The sequence below is a fragment of the Protopterus annectens genome, chromosome 1.part1 (assembly GCF_019279795.1).
Source record: "Protopterus annectens isolate FY-2018-M chromosome 1.part1, PAN1.0, whole genome shotgun sequence".
Lineage (NCBI taxonomy): Eukaryota > Metazoa > Chordata > Ceratodontiformes > Protopteridae > Protopterus > Protopterus annectens.
This window is the reverse complement of record NC_056726.1, coordinates 1,437,404,229-1,437,418,819: the sequence shown is the minus strand read 5'-3', so window position 1 is coordinate 1,437,418,819 and position 14,591 is coordinate 1,437,404,229.

Below are 14,591 nucleotides of genomic sequence, written 5' to 3'. Positions count from 1 at the left end.
CCCCTGGGGTGACAGGGTAGGTGTGATAGGTGTTCATGCAAATACCTTTTATCAGTCTTGATAAGGTGGTGTGGATGCTGGCAGGGTGCTACCTACAGCTAGGGACACACCTGCATGGGACACTTGCATTGCATGCTGCATTCTTCCGCTATTGCCATATAAAGGTGGGGTTATATTGTACCCATTCCCCACAGCAGGGATATGAACAGAGAGGTACCTGTGGGTGGTATTTGTGTGAGCTGGGTGCATGTGTGCTATGGACACTACTTGCATCTGACACACAGATATGCATAGGGCATTCCAGTTATGCTGGCATGTGGAGGTATATAAACTGTTTCCCAATACATCAGTCCTACCTCCTTTGTGATCTGCAAGTGTTCTGGCAGACATCACCAGTATCCCCTACTACAGGACCAGTTAATCTGATGCATATCTGTATGTACATTTCCAAGGGTGTCTCCATTTCACAGTGACACAATATATACTGTATGTCTGGAGTACTTTCCCTTGTGTACTGCTTGTATATCTAGCCCAACAGCCATGCCATGTCAGTCTTTCAGATGGTCACATATATTACCACCATACATTTACAGTGGCTTACTGCTAGCATGTGTTATACTGGTGGGAATTGTCTTTGGCACTGCAGTTGTGAGGGCGTGTCTCTGTCATCAGCAGTAGTGGGCAATGGCCACCAAGTCATACCTCAACATGTATACATGCTGACCACTCTCACACAATATGAAACACATACCAACCTAACACACACAGACCTGCATATTGTGCAAATGCTACAGCCTATCCTGCTACCTTAGCCACCTCTGGGCATCTGTGCTCCACTGGTATTACACTTACTCATACATGTTACTACATTTCTACACAGGATTGGGGAGGCACACCTGACTGTTCCTACATTTCTATGCTAGATTGGGGGAAGGGGCACATCTGACTGTTTCTACATTTCTACACAGGATTGGGGGGGGCACACCTGGCACTTGCACACATTTGCTATGGCTGTACCTATATGTCAGGTACTCCATTACATTCTGTATTCTAATCTATCATGCTGACTAGAGGCATATCAGTGCACTACAGGTCTTAGCTTTGGTTGACCTACATATTAGTGTCTGACTTCCTACCCTTCAGAACTAACATCCTACTGCCTGACCTGCTGCAGTCTGTCTGTGTAGAACTGGGGGGAGTTTACCCATAGGCATCATGCAGAGGGCATAGCACAGCCTCTGTTTGTGTTTGTCTACACCTGTCCTGCTGGCAGAGACTGTTGTTAGGTATGTGAACCTCCCTGACTGGCATGTGTGAGTCATATGGACACATATGTCTCCCAGCACATTTCCTGCAGTGGGTTTTGTCACCCTGTGTAGTACTGGCTACTATGGTGACTCCAGTATTTGTTACAGATCTCATGGTGCCACTATGGGTGTCTGCTATCTGCTGGCATCCCATTCAGCCACCCGATTTCCTTGCATGCTCATATCCATACCATAGATACAGGTAATGACACATTCTACTCCATTTGGCAATTGGTAGGTTGATTGACTTACATTGTGGGTGTGCCAGTATTGAGGGTGGTGTTGGAGGGCTGCCTTTGTCGGATGCACATGGTACACTCCCTATACATGGTTGAGCACAGGTGGTGTCATGTTTGGCATCCATTTTACTGTATGTGTGTGTCAGAGAGAGGTGTCATTCCATGGGTCCCTACTGTGTCAGTGTATGTACCATGCGTTGCCTCTTTACCAAGGCCAGGGCTTACTGGAAATGCCTCCATCTGCCCTACTGGGGTGGGCTCAGGTTGTTCCTCCTCCGAGTCACTCTGTGCCTGTGCAGGCCTTGGCATTGGTGGGGGGCTGTGTGGCCCTGCCCCATGCTGTTCCTGCTGCAGCTGTTTCTGCAGGATCATATTGTGTAGCATGGCACATACCATAACAATTTGAGTACCTGTAGCTGGTGAGTACTGCAAGGCTCCACCAGATGTGTCCAGGCACCGGAACCGTGACTTGACCATCCCAAACACAAGCACTATTATAAGTCTGGTCTGTGTGTGTGCTTCATTATGGCATTATTGTCCAGGTGTGTCTGCATTTCTGATGGGTGTCATCAGCCATGGCTCCCATCCGTAACCAGCATCCCCCACTAGGTGACCATAAGGGAAGGGGTGTCCCCAATGGCAAATCTCTGGTACAGCTGTGTCAAATGCCAGATGTGGGAATCATCATAGCTTCCAGGGCAGCCAGCACACACATTCTTTATAATGCCCTGGGTATCACACGACCTGGCAGTTGGAGGGGAAGCCCTCACGGTTGATGTAGACCCTACCATGATCACCGGGTGGTGCTTTGATGCATATGTGAGTGCATTCTATAGCACCCACTACCTCAGGGTATTCTGCTATTTGGTGGAAGAGGCACATATTGCTGGCCAACACCTTTCGGTTGTTAAGGAAATATACGTGCTCACTGGCATGTGCTGACATGGCATCCATGAACTGGTGAAATTCTCTGGATGTTGATGCCTGTGAGATCTCCATGATATCCCCAGTTGAGCTTTGGGAGATACCTGTGGCTAGTATTCCTAGGCCTACACATACCTTGGTATCCACTGGGATGGGTTCCCCTCTGTCAGTTCGGTGTGTCAGGTGTAGCCGGCACAGCTCAACAATTTGCTGTAGGAGGTCCCTGTTCACCCTCTAGCACTCCACTATCTCCAGCTCATGTAGCCCCTGGTAGGTTACCCTGGTTCTGTACACTCTTCTCTGTCTCCTCACTGTGAGTTGGTTGACAGCATTCACATCCTCACCACCCTCAGCCTCTTCCATATGTTGTATGATGCCTGCTGCAGCCCATATCATTTTATTGTTTTGTTTAGTTAAAAGTTCCCCGCTTGTATATACCGCTGGTGTAGAGTATGGGGAAAAAACAGAGAGGAAGCTGTTTGCATAGTTTATAGTAGTTTTCTGGGCTGGTCTGGTCTGCTGCCTGTGTAATTGGTTGATTCTGATACATTTCACCTGCCAGCTATGCTAGTTCTCCTAGATTACCTTCCTACTGCTGTTTTCCCTTCCCATTGTCTTCCTGTTTAAGCCCGGGGGTGCGCCGCGCAAACACAGTGCTCAAATGTGCACAGAGCTGCTATTTCCTAGTTTACTTTTTTTTCCCTTTAGAACCCAGTGTGCAGCACACACACCCACTTAGGCAGTGTAAAGAGTGCTATGCAGCCTCAGACACACCCACTTGCCTAGCTGTGCTAAGCTAGGAGCAAACCTGAGCCACAGGGCTCCAATTCCCTTACAATATGCCTGATACACTCCCCTATGATGTCAGCTAACTCCTAGGCTTGCAGCAAGCTATTCCTGCCCTTGCACTGTTGGGAGCTGAGTAGCATGCAGGGGAAATCTGGGATTCCCCTCATTTGCATAGGATTACCTGCTAATGCGTAGTTACATGTCCCACACTGAGCCTCCCCCCTTAGCAACCACTATTCACTTGTCATGTTGTCTTCTGCCTGCCATTGACTATAATGGCAGAATAGTGATTTTAGTTAGAATGCTTATTTTAGGTTTATTTTCTTATTTTGTCCCTGATCCCATTTGCACACCATTGCCCTATGCTTAAGCAGCTGAGATCGGCTAAAAAAAAATAAAAGCTGATTTTTTTTTCAACTGTTTTCCATGCCAATGGCCTTATACTTGGCCATTGGCATGCTTTCTAAATGATATCCACCCTTTATTTGGAACTGTCATGGCTCTGTTTTGGAATTTGCAGAAATGTACTCCATTACTGGTGGAGTACATTTCTGTAGATTACACTAGTCCTGCACGGCCAGTTTCCAGCTTCCTGGATCGCAAATCCACCTCATTTGCATGGATTTCTTCTGAAAATTGAATAATTTGCATACAGGGGCTGAGTCCATGCAGGACTAGTGCAGGAGTGCTCATGCACGCCCCTACAGGTTATTCCTGGATCGCACGGCAGACAGATAGGCTTGCAGAATCTGAGGGCCTCATACTGTATTCAGTTTTACTGCTATAGACAAAACATGTTATGGCCAAATAATAAATTATGGAATATTAAATAAGATGGAACACTCTTGGATTGTTAGATTACAGGTACTTTTTTTCAACTGGACTAAATGTCATTCTCTAATTACTTGTGTTAATGGTTGGAGCTGTATTATTGGCTTTATTTAAACGCTGTTCAGGTTCATAGGTTCATAGGTTCATAGGTTGGTACTAGGCTATCAGCCCTAGGGCCTATACAAGCCTAGCCATAACAATCAATTCCCTGGCTATTTCTTCCCACATTATTTACTTTCCTGGACCCATGTCTAGCAGGGCGACTGACGTGATCCCTGGGGTGAATTTCCTTTCTCCCATCCAATCATCGAGGTTCCTCTTGAAGAGGTCCAAAGAGGCACTCTGCTTGACATGTATGGGCAATCTATTCCAGAGTCTGTGGAGTCTCTGGGTCAGGAACCTATCCCTCCAGCATGTTTTGTTTATTGTGATGACAAGGTTTAGATCCCTGGAGCGTGTAGCTCTGAGGGATTGGGATTTCTTTAAGTGTAGCATGTCCAACAGCTCTGGGTTTGACATGGCCTTGTATGTTAAGCAGAGATCACCTCTGAGTAGACGATATGCGACAGAGTATAGCTGGAGTTTTTAAGGCAGTCAGCGTAGGGCATCTGCTTTAGGCCTGTGATTCTTTTAGTGAGGTATTTCTGAGGCCTTTCCAGTTGTTGCAGATGTCTTGAGAGGTACATACCAAATGGGGCGTTGTATTCTATAATGGGTCTAATGAGGGATGAGTACAGTGGGACAATGACCTCCTTTTTTCTGGATGAAAAGCCCTTCATGATGAGGTGTGCCACATAGAAGGATTTCCTGACTGTTGTGGCGATGTGGTTATCGAAGGTGAGACCACTGTCCACCTGTGTCCCTAAGTCTCTTATCACACTTTCTGTGTTTAGTGTACTGCCACCTATATGGTAATTCATGGATACATGTTTTTCCCAAAGGGATAACAATACATTTCTTGGCATTGAGCTTGAGCCCATGGCTCTGGCACCAAGCATCTGTTTCTGTAAGGCCCTTTTGTAGAGTATCCATATCATTTGGGGATTCAACAATGGCTCCCAGTTTGCAGTCATCTGCAAACTTTGTTAGCCAGAGTCCCTTAGTGTTGACCTGTACTTCAGAGAAGTAGATGCCAAACAAGAGCGGCCCCAGGACTGAACCCTGAGGTACTCCACTTGTCACTTGTCTGGAGCTGGATTTGGAGTCGGCTACTTTTACAGTGTGGGTTCCATCAGTAAGCCATTTAGCAACCCATTGGGTGACATAGGGATTAATGTCCAATTTAGTAAGTTTATCTATGATTCCAGAGTGGGGGATGGTGTCAAAGGCCTTGGCAAGGTCTAGATAGGCTGTGTGGACCACCTTACCCTTGTCCATGGCTCTGGAGACTGATTCAAAGATGTCAATCAGGTTCAGGAGACAAGATCGGCCCTTCACAAACCCAAACTGGGTGGGGTCCAGTGTTTGAAGGTTGCCAATGTCTTTGGTTATAAGTTCCATGATAATACGCTCCATGGCCTTGCAGATAAGGCTTGTCAGACTGATGGGTTGTAAGGAATAACATTGATGAAGGCATCTGTTTGCCAAAACTGGTCTATTTATTCATTACAAGAAGATGGAATAAAGAAGATTTTATACTGACGTTTGTGTGCTGACCATTTTGTTTTCCAATTTGACATTTTGGCCTTTGCACCTTGCTGTATTGGCATGGAGCTTAGTTTTTTGGATGTCTACAGACCTAACAAATCTGTTGGGTACTGTTTGTACTCATGCAAGGTTGCTATAGCTGGGAATTCCTTACCTGTATCCAGCAAGTTTATACCCTCCCTCCCACCTTTCAAAACCACTCTGAAAGATTTTATAGCTAAAATCTGTCTGTGTTCTTTTTCAAAACCAGGATAAACTATATCCCTAAATGTGAACAATTACCTTTTCTTTCATGATATCTCCTTACTCTCCCTTCTTCACTTACTTCCTTACTGCTATCTAATTCTCTTCCCTGACTTTCTCTCTAAATATACCATAAGCCTGTTTTTCCCCTCACTTCATATTGCAGTTCCTATTTATATTAGACTAACTTAACTTTAATTTCTCTACAAACTATTTAACATTTCTCTAAATATTAAATAATTGTCATATACCTTGTATCGATTATTAACCAGTGTTTTTATATTATGTCTAATTTGTTATAATTATTTAAACTGCAGATATTATTGTTTTATTTTTGAAGATTGTAAAATTACTATTCTTAAAATGTTTTGTGATAATTTGGAGCCTTTCTCCCCAGGCCTCTGCTGAAAATGGGCTTCTACCCAGTCAGACTTTCTTTGCAATCAAATGTCAATAAATAAATATGTATGTATGTATGCCTATATATGTAAATAAAGAATACAAATATTTTGAAGAAATTAATGTATGTCAACACACACACACACACACACACACACACACACACACACACACACACACACACACACACACACACACACACAAAATATTATTTTTCAACTAATTAATGTCAAACTTTTCCTGATAGTAAGGTGATGCTTATCCATAATTCTTGTGTTGTGCTGTATATCCATAATTTTTTGTATTATTTATAGATAGTTTTGGTATTAGTTTCCAGATATGGAATTAGCTTCCCATAGATCTAGACTTCCACATGGGTTTTGTTCAAACGTAGTCTTGTAGGCCAAGCAGAGGTCACCTCTAAATGTCATATAAGAAACAGAATATAATGACAGTCCCTGAAGACTTTTTGAATGGCAATTGTTTTCTAATCGTATCATTTTCAAGTAATATATGTTGTACCTTTTCATTTTCTTTTAGGTGGCTTATTTGATGGCTACAAAACATTCAATAATGGGTTGATCAGGGAGGTATAATATAGTACAACAATCTTCCTGGAGTAACTAGACATCCCTTTAGGGTTAGATGGCACACAGAATATGCATTCTTGACTTTGGTAGATACCTAATAAACACTGTTCAATGTATAAATTGTCTAACATTGTCCCTAGATCTTTGGTAGATACCTAATAAACACTGTTCAAAGTATAAATTGTCCAACATTGTCCATAGATCTTTAATGATGGTGCCACTTTTTATGATTTGATTATTTATTTTGGAGTCATAATTTATGCCCATTTTGCCACTTCTTATGATGCTGCATTTATTGAAATAAGAGATGCGGTCCTTTCTACTGTAACATGTATGTTTCTTGCCAAACATCTTGAAGACCTTTGCCATTTTTTAAAATAATTATGCTACTGAGTCTGCAGTCATCATCATATTTTTTATCAAAAGCCCATTCCCATTATTATACATGAGAATTGTGCTAAACATACTAGTCACTTTATTCAGCCCTGGCTGACACCACCTGGGATTGACAGGTAACCCCCTGACCTTTTCTTGCTGTGTCCTGTTGCTTAACCAGTGTTTTATTATTTCAGTTATGTATAAACTGGCATTTAATGCTATTAATTTGTCATTTATCCCATTGTATTTTCTACTATTGACTACCTTATTAAAGGCTAGATAAGCAATATATACTGTTTGTCACAAGTGATGCCTGTATCTGTATGAGCTCTCTGTTAAAGCTACTTTGCAATAAACTGGAGTTGTTGGTTTATAGTTTACAATCTTGTACTCTTTTATATATTTTGCTTATGCTTTATTAGATTGTTTTACATTAAATATGTTGTTTTCATTCACTTTTTTCTTGGAGTTTAAGAATATTCTTGGTTAGGATCATTTAGCAAGCATTTACATTCTTTTACAGCAGAGGAAATTCCCCTGAATTGTGGAGGAGTTAAGAAATAGCATTTTTTTATTTAATTTAAGCAGAACAAGCTAAGGTTTAATCTGTGAGCTGCCAGGTAAAGCTGTTTTCTGACCATTTTGAATTCTTCCACAGTTTGCTTACCTTGACCTTGCTGTGCTTTTAAACCCTGTTTCTCTTGGTTTGCCTGCCACTATTGCAAACATGACTTTAGATGCTACTCACAGTCGAGTATATTGATACCAGTGAACACTGAAATACCATATAAGAAAACTCCTACCCTTGGACTGACAATACTTCAGTTATACCCCCAGCCAGCTTGTGATTAGTACCACTATTAGGATTATGTTATCAGAAGGAGAAAAAATGCATTGATCCTTAGCAGGATCTGATCAGGTGGTATGTATGTGCAATTGAAGCTGCCCTGTTCATTGTTTCAGTGAGAAGATTAGTTTAAATTTTGTAATATTGTACAGTGTGGCACTCTGTTTTGCTGAGATACTAAATGTGTTATCCAATGAATCTACCAAAAGAAGACAACAAAACCCTATGGACCACCACAGTATCTGAGATAAGTCTAACGATGGCCAGATAGCCTACAAACTGCTTCTATGGACCAGCTTGCAATTTGTGCTATTGTTTTGCAGCTGGTGAGATAAAGACCTGAAATGCATTGATTTCTAACTCCATGCAGTAGTGATAAGACCAGCAGTTGTAGTACCTAGGTAGTAACCAGACGTTGAATCAGAAATGCTTCTCATTTTGTCCAAACCAGCTCTGCTCCTAACATCATGGACTCACAGTTTAGTCATACCTTCTCTCTTGCCATTCTGTTAGCACTAGGAGTTTTTAGACAGTCATGTTTGTTGACAACTTTTTACTTCTCGACCACTGTTATTCCTAATGCAAGAAATGTACATAATTACTTATTGTGAAGGCTTCAATTAACAACAACAGAAGAATAACACTTCACAAACATGTGCTGAGGTGGTTAAGAATATATGGTGAAGTCTTGTGGCTACCGAAGGACTGACATATATTTTTATCAACACCTACTCCCACACATGCCTGTATTATGAATCAGCAAATCTGGAGACCTAATCTTCTAAAGTCCACAGGCATGAGACAGTCAAGCCCCTTGCTACTAATGATTCCATAGTTTGTCTCAGTAACATTTGTTATCAGTGGTTCCATAGTTGGGCACACTAACATTGCATTAGCTAGACTGGACATGGAAGATATGTTGTCTCTTTGGTTCTAGGATTAAGGGCATTACAATGGCTATCATGGCCCCTTCATTACCCTAGATATGAGGATAACCTTATGGTTGCCCATTTAAGAGTGAACATCTATAAGCCTTCTACCCTGGATGAGATGCACAGAGATACTACTGAGGCTCCCATCCATGTCTGCAATAAAAGAAAGCCACTGGTGTACTGATCAGAATTCTGTCATCGCCAATAATGATGCCTAACTACAGTGCTAAAATGAATGACTGCAGCACTTGCTAGTTAACTTGTGTTATTCTGAGGATATTCAATATGTGTCTGACTAGGTCAAGGTGAATGACAGCCTCTGTTGCTTTGCCACAGATGAGATGCACTCCTGATCTCATTCCTTTCTCTAAGTACCTTTTTAGGCAAATTTCAGTTCATTATCATACCCACCTAACATATTCTAATTTGGACAATATCAAAGTAGCACTGCTCAATGTTAGAAGGGTGAGCAGCTAAGTATTCAGCTTAAGTCTGGAAGATGTCTGTCAGGTAGCTCAAAGTGTTATAGCTGTGATCTGTTGTTCCTGTGGTACAGGGTTTCATTCCCTCAGCTGTTTGCCTACTTTGTGACCTTGAGGAAGTCACTCAACTAGATAGTGCTCGGGGGCATTTGAGAATTGAGGCTAGGCTCCTCAGTGGTCACCTGGACTGCACACCTAATAACTACCTTTGAACCTATGTCCTTACATGCCTCTCTACCTCGAAGACATACTTATGTGCAGTTACAGAAACTTGGTTCCAGTATAAAGACAACAGTCCCTTCTTACCACTTCCACAGAAAGATGTGGGTGCACATTCACATTTGTAAGGGAAGACTTAGTGTCATGAAGAATCATGCATGATACAATGTTGTAATTTGGAGAGGTCACGGTAACTCTCAATGAAATAGCCTACTATATCATTGCCAGCTATATATCCCCTTTTATATCTCCCAATGAGCATGATGATTATCCAAGAGAGATCAAAGAGCTCTCCATTAAACTGAATACACTTATTATAGATGACTAACTGCCGCAGCACAAAATGACATACCTATACAATTAGTGATAAATATGTTCAAAGATACCTTAGTTTAACTAATGCAAATTCCCATGGTTAAATGTCTTCACTGCTGGGCAGGGGACCCACACTCCCATCAAACCTTCCGGCAACTTAGAAATGAAACTAAAAGAATGATCTTAAATGATAAAAAAAAACTTCTTCCTCCACCTCCAACACAAACACCTTAATAATCCACAAAAATTCTGGGCAGGCTTAAACAAGCTCCTGCACCCAGGCCAGGCAACCACCCCCACTCCAACAACTTGCAAACAACAGTGCCCTGTAAACATTGCTAACACATTCAATAGTTTCTTCACAGAAACTATACAATCCCTGGCCACACAATTCAAACAAACAACCAGCCCACTCCACTACCCATGCCAGCAGAATACTACAACTACATCAGATCATCTATTTACCTTCGATCCAGTACCCATATCCTTTATAACATCTCTTCTTAAAAAACTAAAACCCACTAAGCTAGCAGCTGACCTTCTCCCAGCTGAGTTTCTGCAAAAAGCAGCTGAGGCCATTTCCTATCCCGTCTCCATAATCATAAACCGTACCTTGTCAGAAGCCTTCATCCCCTCCATATGGAAAATGTCCCACATTATTCCTCTCCATAAAGGTGGTAGCTCGCTAGAGCTAACCAACTACAGACCTATAGCTATACTTTCACCCCTGACCAAAATTATGGAAAAGTGTGTCCACAAACAACTGATGGAACACCTCACCAAAAATAAAATTCTAGCTAACTCCCAACATGGCTTCAGGCCAAATCACAGTACCACATCAGCCCTACTATCCTTTTCTAATACCATCAATAACTTCAGAAACAATAATAAACTATCATCTGCTCTTTTCTTAGACCTCTCCAAGGCCTTTGATATGGTGAACCACATTCAACTCCTCCATACATTAAAAAAACTATCACTCAGCAATTCCACGCTGAAATGGTTCCAATCCTACCTGTCCAATAGGCAACAGGCTGTTCTATGGCAGGACAAATTATCTACATGCCTACCTGTTACACTTGGAGTTCCCCAAGGATCTATTCTTGGCCCTCTTCTCTTCACCATCTTTGTTAATGACCTGCCCACAATCACCCCCATGCCACATGCATTCAATATGCAGATGATTCGACTATCATCAGCACTGCCTCCAACCTGGCAGACCTCACTGCTTCAACCCAAGACACCTTCAACCTAATAGAAAAATGGTTCTCAAGTCGACAACTAGTTCTCAACCCCAACAAAACAAAACTACTTACTTTCTCACCCACTAACAAGACTCTTCCCCCCACCTTCTCTATTACATCCTCCAATGGAATCACTATATCACCAGAAGCTCACACAAAGCTATTAGGTGTTACCATTGATAACTCCCTTAAATTTGACACCCATTTCAATCTTACCATCAAAACCGTCAATAAAAAGCTTGGCTCTCTCTATAAAGTAAAACACTTTCTCACTCCTCATGCTAAAATTACAATTGTCAGCACACACCTACTATTAACTCTTTTCTATGCCTCCCCCCTCTTTACAAACCTAAACAAGACAACCCTTAACAAACTTGCTTCTTGTTACAATCACATAGCTAGATTTGCCACAAATTCCACCTTTAGAACGCACCACTGCACTAACTTGAAGCAACTAGGGTGGTTAGAGTTTTCCAGCCAACTCCATTTCAACCAACTCAAAATGGCTCACCAGATATTGTATCACCCAGAGAAAACACCAGCTCTGAAAAACATCATTCACCCCTATATTAACCTGCAATCTTTACACTCCTCCAATAAGATCTTAGCTCAAACTTCCAAAGCCAATAATTCTGCTGGGGATTCTCTATTCTCAAACTTTGTAGGTAAAATGTGGAACTCCCTACCGACCATGCTCACCTCAGAACCCTCACTCCTACAATTCAAAAAAAAGCTTAAACCCCATCTCAATACTCTCTGGCAATGTCCCTGTTCCAAACCTGATTAACCACTATCATTTACCCTTCTCTTACCTCACTATCCTTAACCGCTTTTTAACAAGGCGCCTCGCCTTTGTAACTGACCTATGTTTTTTTTTATATGCTGCTGTTGTTTTTTTTTTCCCAAGATGTGATGTATCTTTATATTGTATTTAGAACTCAACTATCTTCCTTTTTTTTGCATTAACAATGTTCATATGTCTGTTATGTACTTGGAGCTTTTCTCCCCGGGCCTCCGCTGAAAATGGACATGTATCCAGTCGGACTCTCCCGGTTAACAAATGTAAAATAAATAAATAAATAAAAATCTTGTCTTGACAGATTTCTCCTTTTCCATTACTATCCCATTGTTAATATCTGTTTAGTAAAATCTCACCCGCTTATGGTAAATCTTTCTTTTAAGGCACAGTTTGAAACCTCAAACACCACACAGTATTTCATCATTACTCCAAAACAAAGCTCCTTCTATCTACAGAAGACCTTCTTGAAAACTATAAATGGTAAAGTTCTTCAGATGATGACTCAATATACCAGGGTATTGCATACTCTGCTGAATTTCAGCATTGTAACTGGATCATCTAGCACCAGGTGTCTTCCAATGTGGTTCTGTTCCTCTGTACTTGTATCATCAGTTATATCAGTAGTTCTGTGTAAGGGATGTCTCCTCTTGTCAGTATAGCACTTTAACATATTTTGAAAGTTATTCTGAAGTTTGCACAGGATTCTTCTGCAAACACATTTGCTTTGTCCTATGATTTGGCGATCACCTCATTGTTTATTGATAATGTTATAATCACAATGTATTATTTTACCTTTAAAATACAGTGAAACAATATCTACTTATTGCTTTCACTCTTTGAGACCAAACTGATTTCATTGTTAGATCTGGAAAGTTTGGTATTAAGTAAGTTGTTTCTGTAGTTCATTTATCTATTTTATTGTCTTTCTCATATTGCGATATATGGAAATTGCATAGCTCTATAAATTACTGTGTATATATATATATATATATATATATATATATATATATATATATATATATGTATATACACACACACACACACACACACACACACACACACACACACACACACATATGTAAAGTAAAATAGCAGCCTACAGATGCTACTGCTTGAAACATGTTTCACTCCACCTAAATTTGCATGCTCTCTACGTTTCTGTTTTAAACCTTTAAATACTCCGACCGCCACCTCCCCCTGAGAATGTATGTTACTGTATTGTTTCTCAGTTTATTATGTACCAGTACTTATTTTTGTCAGTCCTGGGCTGTAGCTAAAGTCGGTTTTAATAGGTCAATCCATCCCCCTGGTTAACAAACAAACAAACTAATAAATCAATAAAAAATAAATATACTTGTTTTTCCTATGGGCTGGGTGCGGATGAAGTTGAATGAATGTATATATGTATGTGCATGTATGTGTGAGTGTGTCTGTGTCTGTGTGTGTGTGTGTGTGTGTGTGTGTGTGTGTGTGTGTGTGTGTGTGTGTGTGTGTGTGTGTGTCTCTAACTGGATGGTCACAATGGGGGGGCTAGTTAGTGAATCAGGAGTGTGGATATGTGTCCTTATGTCTGACTGAGTGCTGTGGTGTTGTGTGGTGTTGAGTTGATGTGTGTGTGCATGTGTGTGTCCCTGTGTGTGTGTGTGTGTGTGTGTGTGTGTGTGTGTGTGTGTGTGTGTGTGTGTGTGTGTGTGTTTAAGCAGTGCCTGTGCCTAAGTGAAGCATGGACCACCAGTGATCTGTCACAGGTCTCCGAAGACTATTGGTAAAAATGTACAATTTACAGGCATGCTAATGAGATGATAATGAGGTCTTCCTGAATACAACTGTATCTGCCTCTGAATCACATTTTCCATCGATCACATGAAATGAACTATCCACAGTAAGGAATTTACTTGAGGAGTGGGATTTTTTTAAATCATAGGAATGATCTGGATAACCATGGGTAGGGAGCTGAAACGCCCTAGGTTTGTTAATGTGAAAACTAAGATATTGCCATCAGGAGTTGAATTCCTATACTGTTTGCACAAGATGGTTAACAATTAGGCCTATTTACTTGATATTCAGTTGTTTGCCCAGTGATTGAGTAGTTAACCCCCCTATACATTTGCTTTGATTTTTCATCTTAGAATACCCAAGTTTTGTAAAGAAACATAATGTGCTCTGCATGAGACAAAGATGGTATATGGTCAGTTTCTATACAATTGTATTCAGTACCACTGGCATTAATGTATATATGAATAATTTCTAGCCTTTAGTTAATTTATTAGCATATAAGCAAAAAAACTGTGAGTTCACACTAAGTATCATTTGCCCATGTTAAATGGCCATCTGTGTATATCTGTGTATGTGTATGTGTAAAGGAAAACACAAAGATCAATGCACGGTAGGTTCAAGCAAGGCACT